Source organism: Myodes glareolus, chromosome 10 (genome assembly GCF_982192425.1).
Source record: "Myodes glareolus chromosome 10, mMyoGla1.1, whole genome shotgun sequence".
NCBI classification, from domain to species: Eukaryota; Metazoa; Chordata; class Mammalia; order Rodentia; family Cricetidae; genus Myodes; species Myodes glareolus.
In genome coordinates, this window is record NC_142035.1 from 78,024,669 (window position 1) to 78,037,365 (window position 12,697).

The window sequence follows — 12,697 nt, forward strand, 5'->3', positions numbered from 1 at the left end:
AATATATGGAGGATAAGGGAGTTTGATATATATATACATATATATATGCATATGTATTACAAAGTACAACCTGCTCAGTCTGTATAATGTTACCTATATCTTATAATCAGGGTTGGTATTTGACATTGTGTTACTAATTGTTGTCCTCTTCCCTGGGAAAGACTCTCTCCCACTCCCAGCATTCCTTAGTTGCTTCTGGTTCTTTGAGTAGGGTTGGGGACTCATGGTTTCCTCCCCACTTACTTTGGCTTGTCTATTGCTGCTGTCCTTGTTCAGTTCATGTTTAGACAGTCATGTTGGTGAAACACTATGAGTGTACCTTCTGACGTTCCTCAGAGACACAGACTTACATACATTTCTGTTATATAATTTAAAATCAATTTGGAAATAGTTAGTAAACTATAAGACTGTATTTGTGATCTAGCAATTCTGCTTCCAGAACCTTACCCTAAAAAAAGCACTCACATTTAGAAAACAGTTCCGACACTGAAGGCTCAAGGAGCATTGCAGAAGAGGGGAAGAAAGATAAGATGCAGACACCTGCAGCTAAACATTAGACATAGCTCTGGGAACTTTGAAGAAAAGGAAGAGGATGAATTGTAGGAGCCAGAGGGGTCGAGGACCCCAGGAGAACACTATCCACTGAATCAATGAAGCAGGACTCACAAGCAACCATGGAGCCTGCATGGGTCTGTACAAGGTCCTCTGCATACATGCTGTGGTTCTTTAGCTTGGGGATTTTGTTGAACTCATGACACCGAGAGCGAGGTGTTTCTGACTCTCCTCTTGCCTGTTCACGCGACCTAATTCCTCCCACTGGGCTGCCTTGTCCAGGTTTGATAGGAAGGTATATGCCTAGTCTCGTTTTGTATCTTGTTATGTTGACTTCAGTTGACATCACCAGGAGGCCTGCTCTTTACTGAAAAGAAATGGAGCAGGAGAGGATCTGGTGAAAGGAGACATGGAGGAGTGGTTGGAGGAGAGGAAGGAAGGGAGGCTGAAGCTGGGATGTATTGTATAAGAGAAGACTAAACAAGTAAATAAAAATATTGTAAGATCTGGAGAATCAGGGAGTTTGCTGTATGTCTGTGTCGCTGAGGAACGTCAGAAGCTACACCCATAATGTCCCACCAACATGACTGTCTATACATGAGCTGAGCAAGGGCAGCGGCTTTCTACCACTACTCAAGGCAATGGCTCCCTCTACAGCTGCCCCTGGTATGTACTTTCTGTGTAGGACAGACTGGCCTTATGCTTGCATCAATCTCTTTGCCTCAGTTTCCCAAGTACTGTGATTACAGGTGTCCTCTACCATAGCTATCCTCCACCACTTTTGTAATCAGACATTTACTTCTGCCATTGTCATAGGAACATGTGAGGATTTTAGGCATCTTTTTATTTCTCCTGTTTCATTTATCAGAGAGAACACCAATGGGTGGATTGCCAATTTCAGCTTTATTTTTTCTTTCTTTTCCTTTCTTTAGTAGTATATATCCCTTTTCATCCTAATCTATCTTTGTTTTATAGGAATTTTATAGAAGTTTCAATGTATACCTGAGACCATTTTCGTATTCACACTATAAACTTCTCTTTGACTTTGCTTTTATAGGTGTTGCATAGTGTCCTTTCAAAACATTGAATATTTTTAAACTTATCAATTATTTTCAGTGCAAATTCTAACCTTTGTTTGTTAAAGAATTCTTTTTTCTATCTCAGTTTAAATAATCTCCAAAATTTAAAAAAGTTTAAGTTTACTTTAAATTAAGTTAATTTATGCAAGATTTATTTTTCATTGTAATGTGTGACAGGGAGCAATGATTGTGTGTGTGTGTGTGTGTGTGTGTGTGTGTGTGTGTGTGTGTGTGTGTAGCACATGAATGTATGGGTGTGCATGTGTATATAGAGCTAGAAGTCAGTGTTGGTCGTCATTGTTTCTGTCTTATTTTTGAGACATGTCTTTTTCCTGAACTGGGAGTTCACTATTTCAGCTACAATGGCTGTCCATCAAGCCTGAAGATCATCCTGTCTCCCATCCCTGAAGCACTGGGATTACAGATGTGTGCCACCATGTCTGGATTTCACGTGAATGCTAGGAATTGGACTCAGATTCTCATGTTCTAATGCAAACATCTTAACTTCATGGTAACTTCTGAAGGCAAAAGAAAACTTTCTACATTGATTTGCCTTTAGACTTTTTCAACTGCAGTTGATAATTTACTTCTAAAATCTTTAGAATCCTGCGTCATTTCTGTGGACAATCATGTGGACATTTTGAATTAATTCTTTTAAAATATTTTTGGAGAGTAATTAATCAATAATCAATGTGTCTTTGTGATAACACTTCTCTTTAGTCTAATGTACATAGTTCATGTTTTTGATTACTTATATTGTATTTAATGCCTTTCATAAAGATAACTTCCAATAATGTGTTATGTTTACACATACAGATGAATATGTAGGTGATCCCTGTTACTTGCGAGTTCTGAATATGTGGAGCAAAACAACTATAGATAATGATATTCAGAAAAAGGGCATTGGGTTGTTTGTTAAGGTCATAAAAACCTTTCTATTCTAGAAAACCTGAGTTCAATTTCAAGAACCTTTATTCAGCAATCATTCCTGCCTGTAATTATGTCATTATCTGACGCTTTCTCTGGCACATGTGTGGCGCACACACAAATGCAAATAAACACAAACACTCTCATCTCCTCTCATATTCATACACTCACTCACACATTAACACCCCCTCACACCAACTCTCACACTCACACTCTTGGTCATGCACACAGTAACACACCCACACTCACATACACACATAAATAAAATAAATTTTTAAAAATACTTAGGAAAAGTATGAATAGGGATATACATTTGTCCTTGAACTGTGCCCTAAACAATGAAGTACAGCAAGTATTTCCCTAGCACTTACATTTTATTTGTTGTCATAAGTATTGTATAAGTGATTTATAATATATGAGCTGAGAAAGAAATCAAAGAAACATCACCTTTCAGAATAGCCACAAATAACATAAAATATTTTGGAGTAGCTCTAAACAAACAAGTGGAAGACCTTTATGATAAGAAATTTAAATCGTTGAAGAAATAAATTAAAGAAGACACCAGAAAATGGAAAGATTTCCCATGCTAACATAGTAAAAACGGCAATCTTACCAAAAGCAATCTACAGAGTCAATGCAATGCCTATCCAAATCCCAGCCAAATTCTTTACAGACCTCAAAAGAACAATATTCAACTTTATATGAAAAAGCAAAAAAACTTAGGACAGCCAAAACAATCCTGTACAATAAAGGAACATGTGGAGGAGGCGTTACCATCCCTGACTTCAAACTCTACTACAGAACTATAGCTGTGAAAACAGCCTGGTGTTGGCATAAAAACAGACAAGAGGACCAATGGAACTGAATCGAAGACTCAGATATCAATCCACATACCTACAAACACCTGATTTGACAAAAAAGAAAAATTATAAAATGGAAAGAAGAAAGCATATTCAATAAATGGCGCTGGCATAACTGGATATCAACACGTAGAAGAATGAAAATATATCCATATCTATTGTCATGTGCAAAACAAAAGTACAAATGGATTAAAGACCTTAGCATAAAACCCACCACACTGAACCTCATAAAAGAGAAAATGGGAAGTACACTTGAACATATTGGCACAGGAGACCACTTTCTAAACATAACCCCAGTAGCACAAACACTGAGAAAAACAATAACTTGGACCTCCTAAAACTGAGAAGGTTCTGAAAGCAAAGGGCACAATCAACAAGACAAAACGGCAGCCTATAGAATGAGAAAAGATCTTCACTAAATATCACATCAGAGAGAGGACTGTATTCTAAAATATACAAAGAACTAAAGAAATTGGTCATCAAAATAACAAATAATCCAATTAAAGAATGGGGTACAGACCTAAACAGAGCATTCTCAACCGAGGAATCTGAAATGGCTAAAAGACAATTAAGGAAATGTTCAACATCCTTAGCCATCAGGGAAATGCAAATCAAAACAACAGTGAAATTTCAACTTACACCTGTAACAATGGCCAAGATAAAAAACACTGATGACAACTAATATTGGAGAGAAAGTGGGGTAATGGAACACTCCTCCATTGTTGGTGGGAGTGTAAATTGGTACAACTCCTTTGAATACCAGAATGGCAATTTCTCCTCAAATTAGGAAACAACCTACAATATCACTTTTTGTTATATACCAAAGGATACTCAATCATACTATAAGGACATGAGATCAACTATGTTCATAGCAGCATTATTTGTCATAGCCAGAACCCAGAAACAACCTAAATGCCCTTTAACCAAAGAATGTATAAGGAAAATGTGGTATATATACACAATTGAGTACTACACAGCAGAAAAAAGTAATGACATCTTGAAATTTGCGGGAAAATGGATGGATCTAGAAAACATCATATTGAGTGAGGTAACCCAGACCCAGAAAGACAACTATCATATGAACCCACTTATAAGTGGCTTTTAGACATAAAGCAAAGGAAACCAGCCTACAATTCACAATCCCAGAGAACCTAGACAACAGTGAGGACCTTGAGAAAGACATACATGGATCTAATCTACATGGGAAGTAGAAAAAGACAAGATCTCCTGAGTCAATTGGGAGCATGGGGACCATGGAATTGGGTAAATGGGGAGGAGAAAAGAAGGGGGAGGAGTGGAGAAAAATATATAACTCAATAAAAATGGTAAAAAATTCCTCTGCATATGCTGGATTTTGGGGATCCAGTCTGTTTGGACACTCGCCTTCCTGGACCTGGAGGGAGGGGGAGGGAGCTGCAGCTTCCCACAGGGCAGGAAACCCTGACTGCCCTGGGGGACGGAGGGGAAGGAGGGGGGGAGTGGGGGGAGTGGGAGGGTGTTGGGAGGGGGGGCGGAAATGGAAACTTTTATAATTTAATAAAATTTACTAAAAAAAAAAAAATTAAATAAAAACGTAAAAATTATATGTAGGATATTTGCAAATGTTTCACTTTAGAGCGGGCACTTAAACATCAGTAGATTTTGGTATCCTACAGTTTTCTGGAACCAATTCACCACTGATTATCTATCTGTCTATCTCTATCTATCTATCTATCTATCTATCTATCTATCTATCTATCTAATCTCTTAAATATATTTAGTTATATAAGACATATTAAGGGTTTTGTGCTTCTGTGTGTGGTATTCCAAGATTATACATTTTAAATGGTGTGTGCACTGAATTTATATTTATCAATCTTATTAACATGGAGTGAGCTTGATTAATAACTTGTGTTTTGGGATGTTTATGTAGACAAATTATGCCCCAAGGGAAATTAAAGTTTTGTTTCTTCCTTCCCTAAAACAACCCTCTTTCTCATTTTTCCTTGTCATGATGTATTGATCAGCACTCACAAACCGTGTTAACTAGAAACAAGACTGCTAGTACTGTATTAGGTTTCCTTAACTAAACATGAAAGTGGACTCTGAAAATAGCTCAGTAAAAATATTTGCCACACAATCATGGGTACCTGATTTCTATCCACAAGGGATATATTAAAAAATCCAGGACATGCTTATAATCCCAGAACTGTCGAGGTTTCGATGGATGCTTATCCAGGACTCTCTGGGTAGCCAATATGATTGACTAGGTGAGCTCCAAGCCCACGAATGATGTTGCCTCAGGAAAGGAAGGAGAATGGTAACAAGTGAAATAAGTATAAATATTTTAAATGGAGTTAAACCTCTTGGGCTGATAATGCTCCCCCAATAGTCATAGGCTATGTAATAAAAAATCCTCTGTACTAGTCACAGGAAACCCTCATTTGAGTTGTTCAGAAGAGGCAAAAAGACTTCCAAAACTATAAACTATTGTCATTGCTGTAAGTTGCCTTCCAGAGGTTGAAGGTGAGTTCTTTTTGCTGAGAACTACATGGACTCCGGAGAGAGGACACAGAGGATTCAAGCAGCTCTAACTTGAAAGCCTCCTCCTGAAGACTAGCTTTTATAGAAGTGGAAAATATTTCCAAGGGAAGGCTGCAGACAGTAGTACTAACCACCTATGCGTCTATGAACCACAGCAATGACCAGCATGGTACTGTAATCTAAAAGGCTCAATAGTGGCACTCCCACCGTGGTGACAGTCAGCAACTGGCTAATCAGACTTAAGGCTCAGCCACTGAGAGGAATATCATGCTTTGTCCTGGAAATCTAGCCAGCTCTAGTGAGGTCAGAGATCTTAGAGAGAAACTGATTGCCATCATTTTCCTAAAACTGTACAATTCCTAATTTTGTTCCATGTAGTTATTCTTATGTCCGCAGATGAGAATAGTTTCCAACCCTCACCAAAGAAGCTTCTTTTGCAATAGACAGAGATCATTACAGATACTCACAACTGGTCAAATGCAGAGAACAAGTGATCATGGGATTCCAAGCCCCAATGAATATCTCTTCAGCAGAATTCCTAGTGAACATTGTGGAAAAGGGGTAGAAAGATTGTAAGAGACAGTTCCAGAAAAACTGTGAGATCCTGTTTTTTATAAATGGCAGGGAAGCCTTTTCCATGATACCTCAAAACTATGGCTACCAAAGAATACATGAAAAAAATCAGCAGTAAGGGAGGCTATCGTAGGGCTCACCCCTAGACAAAAAACTACAGACAACTAAGGGATATTGAACATGGAATCTTAGTCTCCGCATGGATGAGCCTTATAACTGATAGCAAGATGACCCTGCAATCAAGTACATGCAACACTGAACATCCTTAGCAAATTTTCTCTCTCTGTCTCTGTGTCTCTGTCTGTCTGTCTCTCTCTCTTTCTTTCCCTCTCTCTCTCCAATTAGGAAGGAAGAGAGTCCAAGAGTTTAGGAGGGACTGGAAAATAGAATATCAAAAATTGGAGGAAGGAAAGAGAATGGAGGGAAAATGACATTATTATATGTTAATTTACAGGTATTTATAAAAGGAAGATGGCACCTGAGAAATGACATAGGAGACTGACTCCTGACCTCATGTACACATGCAAGCGCATGAGTGCGTGTGCACATATCCACACCCACATACTGAAGGCATCTAAAAATACCACCAGTTTCTTTCAAGAGTGCTTTGCTGGTTAGGTTTTACCTTCCATTTGGGATCACTCATAAATAAATACCAAGTCTTGCAGATTACCTTTAGTCACTCAGGGCATTTAACAAAGCACATCATCTTTTTCAGTTCAGCATTCCAGATGTTAGGACTTCTTTCTCAGGATAGGTGTGAGGAAGAACACAGGCACATAGCCTATTAAGAATTGTCATCACTAAAACTTGGTGGAGTGATTGAAGAAGTAACTCAAAGGCAGAGGGAGTGTTTATTATGAGTGAAACGCTGGTTTGACGAACAACAGCAGCAAAATCTCAGTGGAAGGCAACATCTGAATAAGGTGAGCTCCATGAAGGAGAAAGCAGTTTCCCCAAAGCAACCCAACAGAGTGAATTGTGAACAATAATAGCGGGTAGACCCGAAAACAGCCCCATCAGCAGTGTGTTCCTAAGGCCCCTCGCCTCTTGATTGACACACACTGCTCCTGAGAGCATGTCTCTTCTGTCAGAGAGATATACAATGTCTGACCTCTGCCTTCTCATTTTTCTGGTCTCAAATTCGACATGACTGGCAATATAAAATGTCATTTTAGAATTCAATTGCTTTATGTATTTCAGGATTGGAGTGGTGCAACTGTAAAACTTTTTGGGGACTGGATTTTCTTGATTTTCATGCACATCATTTTCTTCAAAACAGGAGACAGCGAATATTGAACTGTTATGCTCTACTCTCTCCTCATTTTATAAAGCTTAGTAAGAATGGAATAAAGCATGCAGGTTCTTCTTTGTACCTTATTTAAATTCACGTCTAATGAGAGTGAAGGATCTAGTTTAATGTCAGCATTAGATTTGAAATGGAACTTGTTATTATAAAAATCCCTTTGTTGTTTATGCCATTGATTGTATTATGTATTTGTGAGTTCCAGATAATTATATAATAGACCTTGGACTTACTGGAAGTATAGCTTCTAGTGTTTTCAAAGATTGAAATTTTTTAATATTGAAGAGGATAATAATAAGAAACTATATAAGTAGAAGATATTTGATTTGTAGTACCTCATTACTGAAATATTTGTTATTGACAGACTCAGGAAATCATGGAGCTATTGTTTTCAGTTGTGTATCCCTTGGTGACTCCAGAAGGCCCCAATCGAGTATTCAATCTAGTGCCCACAGAGACAACTCTGCTTCAACCAAGCTGGTCACAAAGAAAAACCAAAGTTGTGATGGATAAGGAAGAGAGGTGGATAGGTATAGGAGGACAATAAGAGAAAGAGTGTGTGTGTGTGTGTGAGAGAGAGAGAGAGAGAGAGAGAGAGAGAGAGTAATTTGAATAAATTATACACATGTATAAAATTGTCAAAGAAAAACATAGCCAAAAACAATAGAAACAGATACTGTCTTACATGTTCACAATTATAAATCTAGATCACACATGTTAAAACAAAATATTGATGATTAGGTTATTATTACAATTACCAACCCGTGAGAAGCTGATGGCTACATCCTTCTAGGAAGACTGGGCTGTTAGCTGATTTTTTCTATTTACAGTGAATCTTGTAAAATGAAAATTAAAAATGTAATTCAGTCATTCTACCTCATCAATGGAATTCAATCACATAGCACTGGTGCTTTCCAGAGCCTTATATATGCTCATTTACAGCACTTTTAGTCCAGGCCGAGAACTGTGCATGCAATAGTACATGCAGTTGTTCTGACATTGCAGATGTCACTGATTTTCTCGCTGAGCTTCACATGTGTGAATCAGCAGGCCTGGAGACTGCTCTATTCTCACAGAGGGTTTTCTGACCTTGTAACTTCAGGACTATCATTCTTTCGAGGAAGAACCAGATATAGCTGTTAACAGCTTATTTTCAGTCTCCTTCAGTCTCTTTCAGTCTGAATATGCCCAACTCTTTTACGTTTTACATTTCTATCAGAGGTGCCTGTTTTGCTTGCTCCCTGATTGAAATCTTAATTTCTAGATTTGATCTATGTCTTGGCACAGCGAGAATTTTATTTTGTTTTATATTAAAAATTAATTAAGATTAGAGCAGTGTTTGTGTGAGTTTGCACAAAACTACACCGGTGAATTGAAATCTTTGAAGAATTTTTTTTCATCTGACAAGGCACTTCTCTAAGGAGGGAGACTTTGAATTTATTTGTAAATCACATTGATTATAAAAATCTACTAGATTGGATATTATGGCCTCAAAATCATAACTCTGTCTTCTTCAGGAAAATCTCTAAGTTGTACTTAACCAACAAATAATGAAGAGAACTATCTAATGAGTAACCTTTTAAAAAATACATTTTTTTATTTCCTCAAATGAATAATTGACTCTTTTCTCAGTTTTCAGATTTGACACTTATTGCCCTGATAAATTAAAATGTTTCAAATTTTAAAACTTCAGATACATAAAATGCAACCTTGCTACAAAAGTCGAATTTTTATTGCTACTGACCCTAAGTAATAGAAAACAAGTAGATATTACACATTTATACCTCAATAGCTCTTCCCGATCCAGGTTTTGATTTCCAGTCATGTACAGAAACATCACAAAGAGGTGATTCTTTTTCTTGTTTGGTTTTTGCTGTTTTACAAATATACAGAAAAGGTGGAATGAGTAATTAATTTACTGGCTAATATCTGAATCATGTTCCGTGAATACCAAAGAGATATAATGTGCAAATTCAAGCCTTGTATTCCTTTACAAAGAGAACATCATATAAACATGACTAGGAAAGGTAAAGGTTAATCAATGTCAATTCAAACACATTTCAAGTCTGGGCACCAAAAATAATATCACAAGCTTCTGTAGTACCAAAAACATCCTATTTGTTCCACATGCTAATGTCAGTATTAGTATGGATGATCTGGTGTTTTATGTCAAATTTCTCTGCTTTGTGAGACCTTCAATGGTTCCTAGGAAAAACATAATGAGAACACTTGTGGTGAGGAATAGAAACATCTTGTTCTTCATGGCATCTTAAGAAGGTTTTAAGTGGCACCTGCTAGACCTTTGAATAAGTCCTCTATGCAAAGAATCTGCATGCAGATAAACATTTCATTGTAAACTTAATCTTTTGAACCAACTAAGTCAGAACATCATCACTATTTCACATCAGCAAAATGGCAAGGTCGTTCATCCTGTGTTACGCTGTGCACCTGCTCTTATCCATAACTTTCTATCTCTCCATATATCTTATGGTATATGAGCTAGCTTCAGACTCTCCCTCATCTATCTGTGTGTCTGTCTGTCTATCTCTCTCTCTCTCTCTTTCTCTCTCTCTCTCTCTCTCTCTCTCTCTCTATCTACCTATCTTCCTCTATCTAAAGCTCTTATAATTAAGAATTTCTTCACAGTATAGTTCTCAGTAACTGGACACCCTTCAGACCTGTCTCTTTTTTGCAGGTAGATCCTATCATATTTTTGAGACTTATCACTGCCAATGAATTAATTTATGCTATGTATTCTAAAACTTAAGGCTTAGTTCACTGCATGCTACACAACACTTTTTCTCTGCAGTTTCTTTGAAACAGAAAATAGTTTTTTTTTTCTCTCACACCTGATTATTTCAAGAAATGGGACAAACCAAGTAAACAAATTAGTACATAGACCTTGCATTTGTGATGCTCCAGGTCCGGCTTCGTCTCTGAAATGTGAAATTCAAATCTATGCTTATATTCATGGATTTTGGTAAATGAAGAGTTTTTCACATTTGTCTCCATGACCATAAGTTACAATCACTCATTGTCTTAAATAAAGAGCAAGTGCACCAGTCATTTTAAGATTGTTGCAGTTAGATTTGTGGGCTCTGCAGAAAGTGCCAATTATAGCAGCAGAAAAGAAAGGTAAGTATGCTTCGTGTTGCATTTCACAGAGTAAGAGTAGCCCAGACTTGGTAGATTGACAGACAGTCAGTGTTCACAAGCTGTTCCTGCCTTCCTTTGGCACTCTCTCCTGATTCACCCTTCTTTTTCATGTATCTGAGCACTTCTTATTCACTGAAAAGTTAGAGAGGGGAGAGGAAAGGATGGAAATGATGTATACACTTATGTATAAATTATCAAAAATTTAAATTAAATAGTTCAAAGTAATCAGGATGAAGATGGTGCTGACAACTATTTTAAACCTTAGTGGCTCAGTCTAAAGTGACTTGGAGTGTTTAAGCCTTGAAATTGGATTTGTATGCTTCATAATGCTTCATTGCTTATGAGGAACCTTGGAGTGAGATTAGTTATACACCGTCATAATGAGATAGAGAAGAGATATGAAACAGCCTCATTCTACTTTGGAATAAACGTCTTGTCAGATTGATAAGGGAAACTGCTAAACTCGTTCAAAAAGTTGTTTCTCAGCTAGGTAAATCATGAAAAGTATCATGTCTGAGATGGTTTTTGAATGAATTTTTAAAAATATTTATGTGTGTGTGTGTGTACAGGCAAGTGCGTATCACAGCACATATGTGGAGGTTAGAGAAGAATTTGGGGTGTTAACTGTCTCTTTCTTCCACACATGGGACTCAAGTCATCAGGTTTGGCAACAGGTGCTTTTACCAGCTGAACTATCCTGACTGCCTTTGAGAGAAACTTTAAGGCTAGTTATTTCTGTCCAGGTGAAAATGGGAAGTTGGCATTATGATATTACAAGTACTATTACATAGAACACTGTGAGAAAGCTATAGAGAAGGGGGTAACAATGGAATAAGTTTGAGAAGTAGTGACATCTTAGTGTAACCCAGAGAATAACTACAATAATCTGTATTTATCTCAAATACTAGTTATTACACTAGTTTAAAGAAAATTAAATACAAAGTCATATGAATATTTCAAGTTTTAATTTTACCACCTATGAGTTGGAAATTAGGTTAATTTTAATGACTTCTGTTTTCAAAGAAATACATCAAAATGCATATTGGAAGATCTTGAATGCCATTTTACTTAAATATTCTACAATCTGAAAGCTATTTCAATAATTAAAGGAAGACTGGTGAGATAAAAATAATATAGGACTATTATAATTGAAAAATTATGAAGGTAGAACGAATATCTTAAAACCCCAATTAAACCCATAGGAGAGACCGAAAGAACTATCAGGAAGGACTTCATCTTAGCAATTTTGCAAGAGAGCAGATGATGCAATTTTCATAGGAGCAGAAAGAACAGCAGGGAGCTAAGATGGGGACTGAGGCTTGTTTTGCTTTTGAGTGGAGACTATATATTCATCATGTTCTTTAAATTTTAGAGTGACTAATCTATCTTAGGCTTTCAATATTCACTTTACTATATAAGTTCTTACCCAGATTAATTTTCTTCTCTACTAGGCTTGTACATTGCACTGCCTGTTAAGATAGGTGCATTATTGTTTTGCTTTTAGTAATATTTATAAGACAGTCTATAAGAATAACACGGGGTAACTAGTAAACTGAAATCATATGTGACAGCTAAGAGAAACAACTCTTATCAGTATCATAAACTAGAGAAGTCACTAATAATTGAATGCTAAAAATTTTAATATGCAATATTAAAATCCCATGCCACAGGGACTGAGGGATATTATTTGAAAATGACAGAATTAATGAATTTATTGATCT